The sequence below is a fragment of the Muntiacus reevesi genome, chromosome 5 (assembly GCF_963930625.1).
Source record: "Muntiacus reevesi chromosome 5, mMunRee1.1, whole genome shotgun sequence".
Lineage (NCBI taxonomy): Eukaryota > Metazoa > Chordata > Mammalia > Artiodactyla > Cervidae > Muntiacus > Muntiacus reevesi.
The window spans coordinates 76200044-76217775 of record NC_089253.1 but is presented as its reverse complement, the minus strand read 5'-3'; positions in this window follow the sequence as shown (position 1 = coordinate 76217775).

Below are 17732 nucleotides of genomic sequence, written 5' to 3'. Positions count from 1 at the left end.
AATTTTGTTGACAGTAAAAAACCATTTAAATAAAAAATATTAAAATCTGACGATACTAAATGTTGGTAAAGATGTGGAACTAATGGAACTCTGAGACAGTGCTCTCAGGGGTGTAAATTGGAAGGAGCATTTTGGAAAACTGGCAGAATCTAATCAAACGTATGCAGACCCTATGCTTTACAATCCCACTCCTAGGTAAAACTAACCTAAATTGGAAAGGAGCTCCAAAAGTTATGTATTGTGTTGACCAAGAAGTTTATTCATATTTTTCTACAAACGTGATAGAAAACCCAGGCAAACTTTTTGGTCAACCCAATACTTTCTAGTGGATAGTAATGAGACCTGGACCAACCAAAAACACGGAAACAGCCTAAAAACCCATCAACAGAAGTACACTGAAGTGTGGTCACCTGGTGGAATAACATGCAGCAATCAGTGAACAAAGTGCAAACACACGCAACCACGGGGTGACTCACAGACACAATGGTGAGCAAAAGTTAAGCATTAAAAGCACAGAGAATAGGAATCCATTTGCATGAAGCTAAAAAGCTAACAAAACTATAGAGACAGCAGCCAAGCAGTGGTTGGTGGGAGGTAATAATAGGGAGTGCACATGGGGGCTGCTTTTGAGGGGCTGGGGATGTTCTGTATCCTGAACTGGGCGGTGATCATGCAGAGGAATTCCCTCAGTAAAAATCCATCAAGATGTTTGCTCAAGACATGTGCACTTTACTGTATGTATGTTATTCTTCAACAATATCAATACAAATAAAATCAGAAAATCTTAGAGTCTCAAAATTCAAGGGACTGTGCATTTCCCCACACATTCACAACTTCCACCAGATGTTGTTAGTCTCAAACACTGCTGGAGGGAGTATAAATCAGTGTATCCTCCTCAAGGAGCAATTTGCCAGATTCTCTAAAAATTTTAAATTCATTATCCCACCTCCAGGACTCTGTCTCAGAAATCATAGCAGAGGTGTACAAAGACAAATGTGTAAGGGTGAAAATGGCAGCATTTTTTGTTTTAAAGAACAACAGAAAAAGTAAGTAACAATCTAGATTTTTATAAAAGCCAAGTAAATTAAGGGGAGAGAGATTGAGTGGATGTCGTAATATCCAATGCACCCTAAATCCCATGAAGTCAGAGAATAAAAAATATTTTAAAATTTGTGTATTTATTCATTTGGCCATGCTGGGTCTTAGTTGCAGCACTCAGGGTCTTCCATCTTCATTGCAGCAAGTGGGGTCTTTCTAGTTGCGGCATGTAGGATCTAATTTCCTGACCAGGGATCAAACTGGGCTCCCTGCACTAGGAGTGCAGTCTTAGTTACTGGACCACCAGGGAAGTCTCCAGGGAAGAAATATGTTAAAGTAATCAATAAGCCTCTAACAGCACGGGAAGACAAGAAAGCGTGCCATCATTGTGTTCTGATCACCTCCTCATCACCCCGTTAGGGAAGGAGTGATCCCTGCCCTAAATAGTAGGAGATGACTGAACACATGACAGCTGACACTGAGCAGATGAGGGCGATGGCGGCTTAATAGTCACCTGTATCACAGCGTCGGGTGGAGGGCACACACGCCACAAAGGGCCACACCAGGGCTGCGCTCGGGAGCAGAGTGAAAAAGCGGTGACTATTGGAGGCAGGTTTTGTAGTGACAAGGAGGTGGGGTGACCCTTGGTTTCCATGGTGGGGGGATGTCATTGACTTGTTTGAGCAAATTTTCAGTCTGGCAGGAAGGTTAAACCCCTTTGGTTGAGGCTGTGGACCAAGAATGTCACCTACCGTTTCAGTGAACAAGGATGCTGTGGCCTTCAAGTCCTCAGCCACTGCAGTCACCGCTGATGGTGTGTCCTGAGGGAATTTGGAGTGGAGAAAAACAGGATACTGGCTCTAGATAATTAACGCACATATCAAAGCCTAATTTCATCAAGCCCAGACTTTTGCATCTTCCCATACATAGAAAAGCACTGCATTCACTAATTTGATATTTCTATTTTTTTCTTATTACCAGTAATCTTTTGATGTTTAGTTATCTGCTTTTTGTTTGGTTGATTTTTTTTTTTTCCCCGCAAAAACTCCTGGCTCCTTCCTTGTCTCTTTCAAACAGGCCCTCAGAGTTATACAAGAGGCCTTCTCCTGGGCTTAAGTTCTCAGTAATGCAGCGAATAAAACATAACTCTCAACTTTTCGATAGTGTATTTTTTCCAATCAATGAGATTCAGGTGGGTAGAGTACTGTGGCCCAGTTGATAGAGGAACTAACCAGTGAGGAGCCTTTTCTGATAGGAGAGGGGCATGCTGGTGAGAGCCAGGAACACAGGGTTGGGTCCCAAAGATGGCAAGGCAGGACATGGCATCCCAGATCTTACAACACATGGTGGACCCAGACCTCAGAAAGCCCCAAACAACAGAGAGTAGACAGGGTGGGATGTGTGGGGAAACTCCCAGATGACACCACAGCAGAAGGTGCCGCAGGAGCAAGGCTTGGTGTTGGAGGATGGAGGGAATGAAATTTGCCCACTGAACTGAGAAGGCATCTTGAGACTAAAAAATGAGGCAGGCTACTCCTTACAATCAATGGATCGGTTTATTATACAGTCACTTACTCACATGGTGGGAGCATAATCAGGTTGATCCGGAAGCATCTGCAGCTGCTCTCCACATCTGGGACAATTTTATAGTTAACCTATGAAATGAGGGCAGGGGCTTGGAAACAGCACATGCATTCCTAAGTCAAGACTCACAAATGACTAACTAGTCTCATGGGCACCAGGAATATATCAGGGAAGGTTTCCATCACTGTCTGGGGAATAACAGAGCATAGAGGCTACATGGTCCTAATAATTATTAAACAGTATCTACTAATTACAATGCCCTTGACAACAGAGAAATGATTTGCTGCACAGTACAGTCCTGGGTAGGGTCAACAGAAGGATAGGAGAAACTGTAAGTGCCCAAGATGGAGTCAGTTATGCTAATAGCTATACAGTGGGTAAGAAAAGCTGCACATCCAGACAACAGCTAAGAGGGGGAGGAAGAATTTAGGAGCATTAGTCATTGCTATGAGGTCGCATCCAGGTTAGGTGTGGGAACTGGAGAGCCTCTCATGGCTCCAGGCTTCTGCTCTCTCCAAGAGGGATGGGAACTCCTGCAGGCAGAATAACCTACCAGCACCCCCATTGCAGGAGCATGCACCCACTCTCACCTCCTCACCCTGCTCCCCACAGACTAAATCACCAGTCATGGGCCACAACAAACAAAACCAGAGATGAACATATATATAAAATATGTTATATATTTTATATGAACATATATATAAACATATACACATCAGCAGGTGACCGAGACCCACTAAAGGTTTGACTGCCAACACTGCAAAAGTCACACACAGTAAAACCCAGAGACAGCTCTGGTTCAGAGTCCAGGTGACTGGTTACAGAGTGCTTCCGACCCATGCTTGGTTCTTGAGCAGGGGCAAGATAAATTTTATCTTTGGAGGAGGCAAGGCATATATAAAACTCTTTGGAGAAAACATGGGGGAAAAGCTTCATGATGATGGATCTTAACAGTGATTTTTTTTTTTTTTTTGATTTGACCAAAAGCACGGGCAACAAAAGTAAAAACAGATAAGTTAGACTACAAAATTAATTAAGTGTTAATCAAAATTAAAAACTTCTGTGGATTAGAAGATATATACAACAGAGTGGAAAATCTATAGAATGGGAGAAAATATTTGCAAATCATATATTTGATAAGGGGGATAATGTTAAAAATATATATAGAAGTTCTACAACTCAAGAGTAAAAAAAATACAATGCTACTACAAAATGGGCAAACAACCTGAATAGACATTTCTTCAGAGGCACAAACACCGACAAGCATGTTAAAAGATGCTCAACCTTACTAATCATTTAGAGAAATGCAAATCTAAACCATGTTGAGACACCATCTCACGCCCATTAGAATGGCTCCTATAAAAAGAAAAGAAGACCACAGAAAATTACAAATATTGGGGAGGATGTGGAAAAACTGAAATCCTTAAGCAGTGTAGATGAGCATGTAAAATAGTACAGCTGCTGTGAAAAACAGTATGGTGGTTTCTCAAAAATTTTCAAATAGAATTACCATATAATCCAGTAATTCCACTTCTGGGTATATATTCAACATAATTGAACATAGAACCTCAAGTAGAGCTGCATTGTTCACAATAGCCAAAAAGAGGAAGCAACCCAAGTGTTCAAGGACAGGTGAGTGGCTAAAATGTGGTATACACATACAATGGAATATTATTCAGTATTAAAAACAAAGGAAATTCTGATACATACTACATTATAACATGGTTGAAACTTGAGGACATTATGCTGAGTGAAATAAGCCAGATGCAAAAGGACAAGTACTATATGATTCCACACTTAACATGAATACCTAGAACACACCTCCAATTCATAGAGACAGAAAGTAGCAGGGTAGTTGCCAGGAGTTACAGGAGGGAAGAAATGGGGAGTATACTTTGTATACTTTCATAAGTATACACTTTGAGTTTTACTGAAAAGAGTTCTGGAAAGCAGTTGCACAACAACATGAATGTATTCAACACTACTGTTGAATACATTTTCTTAGAAATGGTTCACACACTGAAAAACGGTTAAGATTATAAATGTTATGTGTATTTTATCATAATTAAAATAAAATTTTAAAAACTTTAAATTAGTTGACATTTTCTATTTTACCTTCATTCTTATTTCACTGATCACTGATTTCTGCTCTTATTTATTTTATTCTGTCTTTATACTTAGAGTTTATTGTTTTTGTCACTTCCCCCTTTTTACCTATTTTTTTAAGTTGGAGTATAGCTGATTTATAATATTGTGTTAGTTTTAGGTGTATGGCAAAGTGATTCATATATATATTCTTTTTTCAATTAATTTCCATTGCAGGTTATTAAGAGATATTGAACCTAGTACCCTGTGCTATACAGTAAACCCTTGTTGCTTATTATCACTTCTTTTTTTAAAAAAAATTTATTGGAGTATATTTGATTTACAATGCTGTGTTAGCTTCTGCTGTACAGCCAAGTGAGTGAACTATATGTATGTGTTATATTACATGTATATATGAATCATTATATACAAAATGATATACCCACTTCTTTTGAGATTCTTTTCTCATATGGCTCATTACAGAGTATTGAGTAGAGTTCCCTGTGCTGCACAATATGTCCTTATTAGTTATCTATTTTATATATAGCAGTGTGCATATGTCAACCCCAGTCTCCCAATTTATCCCTCCACCACCCTCTTTCCCCACTGGTAACCATAAGTTTGTTTTCCACATCGGTGACTCTATTTTTGTTTTGTAAATATGTTCATTTGTATCTTTTTAAATTTTCACATACTAGTGATATCATATGATATTTGTCTTTGTCTGACATTTCACTTAGTATGATAATCTCTAGGTCCATACATGTTGCTGCAAATGGCATTATTTCATTCATTTTTTATGGTCAAGTAATATTCCATTGTGTATATATATACCACATCTTCTTTATCCATTCATTTGAACATTTATTATCACTTCTTAAATATGGGCATTAACTCATTTTGAAAAATGGGCTTTCTTCTTTTTTTAATATAGGTAGTTAAGACTACAAATTGCCCTTAGAGGGCCAATCTTGCTGGATTCCACAACTGTGAAGCAAAATGTTTTCATTATCACTCAGTTCTGGAAATTTTAATTATTTTATTTTGTCTTTTTAAAAAAGAATAACCATTTTTAAAAAATCAAGGTATAATTTACACACAATAAAATACACAGATCTTAAGTATTCAGTTTGGTGAGTTTCAGCAATTGTAAACCCCTAAGTTATTAAAACTCAAAATAACATACAAAATATTTCTATTACCCCATGCCTCTTCCAATCCATAGTCACCCACCCACACCTGCTGCAATTACTCTCCTGGTTTCTATCACCAGAATCATACAGCATTAATATTCTGTAGTTGGCTTCTTTTGCTAAATGTGATGTTTTAATATTTATCTTTGTTATCAGTAGTTTATTCCTTTTTATTGCTGAGGCATAGTTCTTTGAAAGAATGTAATATAATTGGTTATCTCTTATCCTATTGATGGATGTTTGGATTGTTTCTAGTGCTTGGCTATGTAAATAAAGTTGCTATGATTCTTTTCTTTTTACAGAATATGTTTTCATTATCCTTAAGTATCTAGGAATGAAATTCTTGGATCATGGCATAGATGTATGCATATTTTTATGAGAAACTGTCAAAGAATTCTCCAAAGTAGTTGTTCCATTTACAATCCCACCAGCAAAGTGAAGGAACGCCACTTCCTCCGTATTTTCACCAACACTTGGAATTGTCAGCCTTTTCAATTGTAGATGTTCTGTTGGGTATTAACTAGTATCTCATGGTTTTAAATTGTACTCCTGCTGACTTGCTCTTGAGTTCCTCACCTGTGCTTAAAAGCCATCTATACGTTTTCTTCCCTGAGATGTCTATTCAAGTCTTTTACATGTCTTTATTAGGTTGCTTGTTTGCTTAATATTAACATATATTGATTTCAAATTCTTTTTCAGGTACACCTGTGCAAATGTAGTCTCAAATTCTATAGCTTGCTTATTTAGCATCCTCATAGTGTCACTTGAGAAGCTCGAGTTTTTTATTTTGATGAAGTGCAATTTATCACCCTTTTCTTTCACAGAAGCTCTCTTTATCATAGAGACTTACACTCAGCTTTTTAAAAGATAATGCACATTGTTTCTCTGTGTGCTTACATCTTTGTGTTCAGACCCTCCCCAAATCCCACCTCAGATGTTTCTCCAAGTTGAAGCACTCTAAATTATGGGTGACTCCCTCAAATAGGCGCTTGCTTTACTAGCATGTGGGGTTTTTAATTATAATAGTATTAGCACAAGAGGAGTTCCTTTGTCAGGCCCATCAAGATGTGCAGCTTTCACTTGCACTGATACCTCAACTTTCTCCCACTCTGTTCTTGCCTCCTTTATTGTGTGTGATCAAAACGTGGAAGGCATTCTGAGACCTTGCCTGTTTTCTCTCTTAAGGTCTATTTTGTGTCTTTCTCTCTTAAGACCTAGCGGGCTTCCGGTAGCTCAGTTGATAAAGAATCTGTCTGCAATGCAGGACACTATCTGCAATGCAGGAAACCCTGGTTAAATCCCTAGGTTGGGAGGATCCCCTGGAGAAGGAAATGGCAACCCACTACAGTATTCTTTGTGTTAATTTGCTAGTTAACCTTGATGTCTTTAGCTTTTCCCATAGAAGATATATTTCCCTCTGAAGTCTCTCTGATCAATACTACATGGTTTTGCTGTTGGTAAATCTGGTGGCAAATTGATTCTTGTTCTTTTGTGTGTTCTGCTCTTTCTTTATATAGGTTTTGTCATTTTCTCTTTATTTTTGGTATCCTTACACTTCTGTATGAGTCTATAGGTGGGTTGTTCCTTTTCTATCTGAAATTCTATGGATTTTGCAACCAAAGATTTTTCATGTTTGTTTGTTTTAACTTTGGGGAAATATCATCAGTATTTCTTGAAATAATTCCTTCTCTATTTCAATTTTTCTCTTTCTGGGATAGAGAAGAATAGGGATTTCTATTATTCAAATATTAGACTTTCTATTTCTTGTCTTCAGTTTTGTAAGTGGCAATGCCAGTATTCAAAGCAATGCATCTTGGAGAAGGATCAGGGTTGTGTAGAAACCAGAAGAGTTTACTGTCTTTATTTTATTTGACATTAAGGTATTTATTTATTTTATTTTAAATATTTACTTGGCTGCATTGGCTCCTAGTTGCGGCACTCGGGATCTTTAGTTGCAGCATGTGAATCTAAGTTATGGCATGTGGGATCTAGTTCCCTGACCAGGGATCAAACCAGGTTCCCCTACTCTGGGAGCACGGAGTCTTCGCCACTGGTCAGTCAGGGAAGTTCCCTAAGGTATTTATTTTACTTTATTCTATTTTATTTTCTTGGCCACTTGTGTGGCATGTGGGATCTTAGTTCCCCGATAAGGAATTGAAACCCTGCCCCCTGCATTGGAGACACAGAATCTTAACCACTGGGTCACTGGGGAAGTCTCTGCAATTAAAGTATTTATGAAAAGTAATAGGATAAACCTTTTCAAAGACAAATAAACAAAAGCATGATATACATACAAAATCTGAAGAATATAGAAAAAACATAATTCAGGATAAAGTACATAATCTTAAAATACATATTGGAAAGCAATAAAAATCAGTAACAACTTAGGGAGGCAAGAGGTTAGATTATGAAATTGAATTTTCATCTTTTGCTCTGTACACGTTTATTTTCTCTAAATCAGCTCTGCCCAAAAGAAATATAATGCAAAACGCTTATGTAATTTCAAATTTTAGCCATTTAAAAAAAAGAAGCATAAAATTAATTTTAACAATATATTTTATTTAACCCAATATTCCAAAACATTATCATTTCAACATATAATCAATATAAACAAATTACCAGTGAGATATTTTACTTTAGTTTTTCATACTAAGTCTCCAAAATCCTTTGTGCATTTACCATATGGCACGTCTGAATTCAAACTCACCACATTTCAGGTGCTCTGTAGTCACACATGGCAAGAGGTCGCTGTATTGAACACAGCCCTGGTAGCTCCGTTAGTAAAGAATCTGCCTGCAGAGCAGGAGACCTGGGTTTGATCCCTGGGTCGGGAATATCCCCTGGAAAAGGAAATGGCAACCCACTCCAGTATTCTTGCCTGAAGAATTGCCTGGACAGAGGAGCCAGGCTACAGTCCATATCTCAAGAGTCAGATACAACTCAGCAACTAAACCACTAAACCTAAATATTTTACAAAATAGATGTGCTTGTGTGTCATGTGTGAAATATGAAAACTCAGTAGAGATAAACATAAATAACATTATCATCCCTCCAAACAAACCAACAAAAGTATGGTTCATCTATTTTATAAACTTGCAAGCCGTTGAAAGGAATGGTATCTCTGTGATATTTAAAAATGTAGGGTACAATATGTATTCAACTCATACTGTGTGTGTAAAGAATCTTGCAGGTTATAGGCTGAACCATAAACAAAGATGAGTGATGACCTCTGAGCTGTGGGAACAGATATAGGGAGAGATTGAGAGTAGAAAGGTTTTCATTCTTTATTCTATTTATACCTGTGTTGTTTAATTCATTGTTTGTTTTTGTCATTTAGTTTTATCAAAGAAAAACCACAATACATCCCTTAAATTCAGTCTCTCTCACACACAAACATCTCTCCTCAAAACAATAATATCTGGACTCTGGGGCTCCTCAGGCATCTCTGGAGATCCTGAGAGATGGTGAGCAGGTGGGGACACACTTGCCCCTGCTCGGTTGCCCATCCCCACATACACCAGGAATTGAGGTTCCTTTGAAGCTAGCTATTCAATTTAGAAAATTGAGGGTACTTGAAAAATATGGATTTGGTTAAATAAACACTTTCTGAGAGCCAACTAAGTGCCAGGCATCAAGCTGTCATACAGAAAAAAAGTTGAGCAAAAGAGAGTTTCTGCCAAAAAAGGGCTGAAACCTAGTGAGGGGCCAGGTCTGGTCACAGCCGGCTGCAGTATAAGGAAGGGTCTAGAAGACACCAGAGCTTTCATCAGAGAGAAAAGGATGGAGGAGACAGCGGCGTAGTCTGTAAACTGAGAGGGAAAGGCAGAGTCTCAGTTCTCATCCTGGCTTTAATACCAGGTGACCTTGGGCCCATCCATTCTTCTCTGCTTATTTCCATTTTCTTATCTGAAATGAAAACAGCTCCTGGAGAGAATGTAGCTTAAAAAGTGAACACAGAGCATAGAGACTGAGTCTTCCCTGAGAAGAGAGGGCAGCTGCCATGCTGCAAGGGAGCCCAAATCGCAGCAAGGCCGCGTGGAGATGCTTCAGCCTACAGCCCAGCCAAGAGCCAGCTGCAGTCACCAAAAGGAAGCCTTGGAGTTGCCTTCAGCCTCATCCCCCTCTGACTGCGTCCACCTGAGGCCCTGGGTGAGACACATCTGGCTAGAACCAGCAAACCCCTAGAAACATGGCAGGTAATGACCATAAGTGACTTTATTGTTTTTCACCTCATAGTTTTGAGTGGTCGATTATGTAGCAATAGATAACAGGGAAGTAGCAAGAGGTGAGAGGACAACAACAATTGAATACCCCATTTTAAATGAGCAACACTCATTCAGCTCCAGCCAGTTGTTGCCACATGAGACTTTGAGGTCCAGGGTTCCCACATTTCAAGTTAAAACAGAAATCCAGGCTTTTATAAGAAACATTCAGGTTTTGAAATGTTAACAAACAGTTCAAAACTATCTTAAGCCTGTTTAAGACAATGCTGTGGGCCAAATGTGGCCTTCAGGCCACCAGCTGTCTGGGTCTGGTTGGACAAAGTGGAGTAACTATTGTCTGCCTAGCCCCGTCTTTGGGGACCACCCCTCACCCCATCTACATAGCTGCTATAGAGAAGCTCCATGTTCTTATGTGACCAGACTTCTGAATCCCTGTTGGTTGGTTCAGTGATAGGCATCTGACCCACAGTGGTTTCATCAGAATTCTCACCTGAAATGTCTTATGCAAAACAGAGGGGAAAAGACCCTCCCCCTAATGATACAAGCCATAAAAAACGAGAGGTCAAGAGACATCAGGGGCCTTAATCTCTGCTGTACATAGCAGAAGCCAGTCTTCTATGAGAAAAATGTTCTGGAGAAGTGGAGGCAAGAAGCAGAGATAGACCCAGAGGCATCTCAGTCCCTGGATCCCACCATCTCTACTGCCATCCACATTCAGTCCTTCTCAGGTTTGGTTGATTCTTCCTTCTCTTCTTGGGGCTTCTGTGGTGGCTCAGACGGTAATCTGCCTGCAATGCAGGAGACCCAGGTTCGATCCCTGGGTCAGGAAGTTCCCCTGCAGGAGGAAATGACAACCATTCCAGTATTCTTGCCTAGATAATTCCATGGACAGAGGAGCCTAGCAGGCTACAGCCCATGGGGTCACAAGAGTCGGACATGACTGAGCAACTAACTTCGACTTCCTTTCTCTTATACAGCTACTTCAGTATTCCCTCCCTAAATTGCCCTTCTGATCCATCTTCTTTCTAGCCGGATTTCTGTCACGTATAATAAAAAAGTTTTTTTTTTTTTTTTAATTTCACTATTTATTTTTGGCTGCGCTGGGTCTTCATTGCTGTGTGCAGGCTTTCTCTAGTCGCAGTGTGCCAGCTTCTCATTGCAGTGGCTTCTCTTGTCGTGGATCACAGGCTTATCTCCCCTGAGATCTGTGGGATCTTCCAGGACCAGGGATCGAAACCATGTGCACCTCTTGGGCAGGCAGATTCTTAACCACTGGACCACCATGGAAGTCCTAGAGTCGAAAAAATAATTTTTTTCCCTTTTTTAAAAAATATATTTTTAATTGGAAGATAATTGCTTTACAATATTGTGTTGGTTGTCAACGTTTTGATACAGAAATTCAAGAGAGGGTTTTGAGCAGAGTAGACCTCATGATCAACTTTATTTTTAAAAAAAGTTAACTTTGGAGCTTTGACAGAAAACAGCAAAATTCTGCAAAGCAATTATCCTTCAATAAAAATAAATAAATTTTCAAAAAATGCCAATTCAAAAAAAAAGAGGGAGGGTATATATGTATAGCTATGACTGATTCATGTTGATGTTTGGTGGAAACCAACACAATTCTGTAAAGCCATTATCCTTCAATTAAAAATAAATCAATTTTTAAAAAATTAAAAAAGATAGTTTTGGCAATGGATGTATTGGAAGAGGGTGGGTAGGATAACCTGAGGGGTGAGGTGGTGGAGACAATGGCAGAGGGAGGGAGAGGAAGGGCCAGGGAGGCAGCAGGCGAGGCTTAAAGGATCAAGGAATGAGCTGTCACTAGGCCTTTCAGAGAAATGGCAACCCACTCCAGTACTCTTGCCTAGAAAATTCCATAGATGGAGGAGCCTGGTGGGCTACAGTCCATGGGGTCGCAAAGAGTCGGACACGACTGAGCGACTTCACTTCACTTCAGGCCTTTCAGGTTCACCCTCTTACGTGAAAACTGGGATTCAGAAACCCCTGGAGACACAGTTGAGGCAAGTGAGAGCAAGGGGTGCTGAGCAACTCTGTGCCTCTCTGAGGAAAAGTAACTAAACACCGGCAAGACAGAGGCAGCCCTGAGAAGCCTGAGGTCAAACGTCGTCATAGGCTCTTTGCATAAACTTGCCGGAAGGAGCCCAGGAAAACCCATCCAGATGCTTCAATCATTCTCAAGTTATTCTTTAAACGCTCTGAAAGGGGACTTCCTTGGCAGTCACGTGGTTAAGACTTCACCTTCCAATGCAGGAGGTACAGGTTCTATCCCTGGTTGGGGAGCTAAGTTCCCACACAACTCATTGCCCAAGAAACCAAAACATAAAACAGAAGCAATGTTGTAAAAAATTCCATAAAGACTTTAAAAATGGTCCACACCAAGGGGGGAAAAAATCGTATAAGATGCTCAGAAAGGTGGAAAGCCTTCTCTGACGAAGAGAAAGGAAAATGTCAAGACTGGACAAGGCCCCTTATAAAACGGAAATGAAAACTTTTATTCCTCCCAAAACAGAAACAAAAAGAAGTTCAGGGTTTCCAACCACCCAAAAAGCCTCCTTTGGCCGGTTTCTTGTGTTAGATGTACCACCCCAAAACCAAAGAAGACCCTGGTCTGTCTATTGGCAATGATGCAAAGAAACTGGGAGAGATGTAAGTGACAGCACTGCAGATGGCAGGCAGCCTGAAAAGAAGACTGTACTGTGGAAGGAAAAGTACCAAAAGGATCTTGCTGCATCCTGAGCCAAAGGAAGGCTGATATGGCAAAAAAAAAAAAAAAAAAGATGATGTCAAGGCTGATCCAAACAAGAGGAAAAAAAAAAAAAAAAAAAGAGGAGAAAGACAAAGAAGGAGAGATAAATGAAGAGCAGGAAGATAAAGACAACAAAGTTGAAGATAATGATTAGTGATGAATGAAGTAGTTCTAGGGCAGCATTTTTTCTTTTTTTCTTTCTTTCTTTCTTGTCTGTCAAACATTTAACCTCTTGGACACAATTCATTCCTTTTAAATTAAAAAAAAATTGAAATGTAAAACTGTGTAAGATTTTCTTTTAAACTGCCCCTTTTGGGGGTGGGGGATTATTATTAACAAGAATTCCCAAATAAATTTTTAGACAACCCTGTACTGGTGATATTTTTCATGGCCACCAACCTCACCTGGTATCGTTTTTGGTTGTAAATCAGCATGAGAATTCAAAGCAGCTTCGTGTTGGCACACAGGACAAATTAATATAGGTGCATGGTCGTTTTCTCAGTTGTTTCATGAAGCTTACAGGAAATAATTGTTCTGTTACTGAATTGTCCCCTGTAATTGGAGGTAGGGGGAGTTATAACAGTTTCATGACGGTCTAAATGCTTCTAAGTAAATATAATAGTGTATTAGTTTAAAAAAAAAAAAACTTTTAAAGCATTATCAGTTCAGTTCAGTCACTCAGTTGTGTCCAACTCTTTGCGACCCCATGAACTGTAGCACGCCAGGCCTCCCTGTCCGTCGTCAACTCCTGGAGTTTACTCAAACTCATGTTGGTGATGCCATCCAACCATCTCATACTCTTGCCCCCTTCCCCTCCTACCTTCAGTCTTTCCCAGCATCAGGGTCTTTTCCAATGACTCAGTTCTTCCCATGAGGTGGCCAAAGTATTGGAGTTTCAGCTTCAGCATCAGTCCTTCCTATAAATATTCAGGACTGATTTCCTTTAGGATGGACTGGTTGGATCTCCTTGCAGTCCAAGGGACTCTCAAGAATTTTTTCCAACACCACACTTCAAAAGCATCAGTTCTTCGGCGCTCAGCTTTCTTTATGGTCCAACTCTCACATCCACACATCATTACTGGAAAAACCATAGCCTTGACGAGATGGACCTTTGTTGGTAAAGTAATGTCTCTGCTTTTTAATATGCTGTCTAGGTTGGTCATAGCTTTTCTACCTAGGAGCAAGCATCTTTTACTTTTATGGCTGCAGTCACCATCTGCAGAGATTTTGGAGCCCCCCAAAATAAAGTCTGTCACTGTTTCCACTGTTTCCCCATCTATTTGCCATGAAGTGATGGGACCAGATGCCATGATCTTAGTTTTCTGAATGGTGAGTTTTAAGCCAACTTTTTCATTCTCCTCTTTCACTTTCATCAAGAGGCTCTTTAGTTCTTCGCCTTTTGCCATAAGGGTGGTGTCATCTGCATATGTGAGGTTATTGATATTTTTCCCAGCAATCTTCATTCCAGCTTGTGCTTCATCCAACTCAGCATTTCTCATGATGTATTCTACATATAAGTTAAATAAGCAGGGTGACAATATACAGCCTTGACGTACTCCTTTCTCTATTTGGAACCAGTCTGTTGTTCCATGTCCAGTTCTAACTGTTGCTTGCTGACCGGTATACAGATTTCTCAAGAGGCAGGTGAGGTGGTCTGGTATTCCTATTTCTTTAACAGTATTCCACAGTTTGTTGTGATCCACACAGTCAAAGGCTCTGGCATAGTCAATAAAGCAGAAATAGATGCTTTTCTGGAACTCTTGCTTTTTCGATGATCCAGGGGATTTTGGCAATTTGACCTCTGGTTCCTCTGCCTTTTCTAAAACCAGCTTGAACATCTGAAAGTTCACAGTTCATATGGCAATATAATGAGAAGCAAAAAAAAATTATGTTTGGGAAGATGCTTTGTAAAACATGAAAATCTGTATAAGAGTAAAGGAACATTATTATTAAACAGGTGGGTAGTGCAGAGGAAGTACCTAATGCGGATTCATTCATTCACTCAACCAATATTTTGAGTGCTTGTGCACTCAGGATATTAACAGGCAAAACCGCTGCCCTAGTGGAGCTTACATTTTGGTAAAGGAGACAGACAATAAACTTACACATGTATATGAAATCTACTTAGAAATAATAAGTGCAAAGAAGAACATAAGCAGGGCAAGAAGATGAAGATGGCGTACAGATGAAGCATCTTAGCTGGGGTGGTCACAGAGACGTGTGAGCAGAGGCTTAATTAAGAGAAGGAGTGAGGCTTGTGCTCACTGGTAAAGACTATTGGGTGGGTGGGGGTTGTAAATGCAAATCTCCAGGGTGAGAGTGGCCTTGAGGAACACGCAGGAAGCCAATGTGGCTGGGACAGCGGGAGCCCTCAGGAGGTGATGGCAACAAAGTCAGGGAAGCAGCCAGAGCTCAGATTCAGCCATAGGAAGAACTCTGGATTTTATTCCAAGTGTGATGAAAAGCCTTTACATTTTGGACATAGAAGTAACATAGGTTGAGATCTAAAGTGACCTCACATGCTTTCGTGGGGAGAAAAGAATGTAAAAGGGCCAGCATGGAAGGAGACAACTCCTGGAACTGCCAAATATGCAGGCGGTCCCGAAACCAGTGCTATGTTGATGGGAAGATACTGAGAGACCGTGGAGGTCAGCATTCAGCGAAGGATCGGATATGGAATAGAAAAAAAGTCAAGTCTGACTACAAAGCATTTAGCCTAAGCAATGCAGAGAACCATGGACCATTTGCTGAGGTAGAAAGCACTGGGAGAGGTTTTGGACATTACTGGATGTCCATGTAAGATATTCAAACAGAAATATCGAGTAGAGGGGTAGAATATACCTGGCTTTCCTTGGTGTTCTGGGGCAGGAATTCCCCCCACCTTTTTTTTAAATTGAACTATAGTTGATTTACAAGGTTGTGCTCATTTCCGCTGTATAGCAAAGTGATTCAGTTATACAAATTTTTTTCATATTCTTTTCCATTAGGGTTTATTACAGGATATTGAATATTGTTCCCTGAGCTATCCAATAAAATCTTGCTATTTATTCAATCTATATATAACAGTTTGCATTTCCAACTTCCAATTCAACCTCCCACTTGGCAAGTATAATCCCTTCTTTATGTCTGTGAGTCTGTTCCATAGATAAGTTCATTTGCGTCATATGTTAAGATTCCACATGTAAGTGATATCATATGGTATTTGTCTCTCACTTCACTTAGTATAATAATCTCTAGGCCCATTCACGTAGCTGTAAATGGCATTATTTCATCCTTTTTTATGGCTTATACTCCATTCCATTCATCTGTCAATGGACATTTGGGTTGTTTCAACGTCTTGACTATCGTATACAGTTCTGCTATGAATATGGGAGTGCATGTATCTTTTCAAATTATAGTTTCATTCAGATATATGTAGGGCAGGGATTCTTAACCTTTGTGTGTGCACCCAGGGCCCATTTGTCAATCCAGTGAAGTCTATGAGCCTCTAATGCAATGGTAGCTTCCAGATACACTATCAGGCAAGTTATCTGAGAAGTCACAAAACAGAAAGCTCCACAGACTAAGATGCTTGAATTGCAGGGCTTATTAAATCAATTTGAAACACCTGATTGGCATCTCCTGCAGCAAGGAGAACAACATGGGGTGGATAACATACCCAGGACAGGCTGGAGGAGACATGGGGCACACCATCTAAACCTGGGGTCCTGCAATGTTCATTTATTCTGTCCCTCTCTGAGACTGACAGTGGGGTTATGAAGGCTGGAACTGAGGATGCTCAAAGTTATTCAACAGAGAGTAAGTACCTGGAGCCAACTCACAGTCACCTATCAGAAAGACACAGGGGCAAGCACACCTGGGCACAGATGTAGCTCGCCAGTAATCTGCTGAACAGATTTTATCTGCAGTTCTTGAGCAGAGCGCATGGAAGCCAGAATGGGATCACAACATTATCACCAGTGAGTGGTTATTAGGGATGACACAGTTGTCAACCCAGAGGTCAAATGATGATGCCTATTGAGTTGGTCACCCTCCAAGTAAAATTCTTTTATTTGTTGCATTGTATATTCCACTTACTCTATTCACATGCAACATATCAAACAGGTCACTACTTAAGCTTCTTGCCTAGGTCTGTCTCACAACCTACTAGCCTACTCAACATCCACATCTCAAAAACTTCTAGCTTTTTCCTTCTCTATGTTTAACAAGTTTTGTTTCATTCATCCTGTTTATTTTTCTTTTCCTCAATAGAATGGAATATTCTCAAATAGAGCATATTTCATTATAATCATGTTTTAGATGAATAAAATAAAATGCATAGAATTTTAAAAGAAACCAGGTATATACAGTTCCACATTAAATAACAAGACCCAGGGCGGCAGGTCTTTCAATGACCAAAATTTAAGTAGTGATGAGCTTAATACTGAGTTCTTCCTGTTGACTAAAAAAAGATGTACAACTTAAGAGTTTTGAGTTACGTTTTATTTGGGGCAAAATGAGGACTGCAGCCTGGGAGGCAGCATCTCAGCTAGGTCTGAATGACTGCTCCAAAGCAGCAGTGGGGGAAAGTCAGTATATAAGGTTTTGGTGAAGGAGGAGTTCACTGCCATGAAACACTCAACTTACAAAAGGTTTTTGTTAGTCATGAGGATCTGATGTCACCATGAAGGGATTTAGTGCGTCTCTAGATATGAGGAGATGTAAGAATTGAGATCATAAAATCTGTTCCTAAACACATCCAACTATCTAAAGACTTGTCCCATCAGATTCCCTGGAGCACAGAGTGCCCCTCACTCCACCCTGAACTCCCTCAGGGTTGTTGAAGGTCAACAGCTTTAGCAG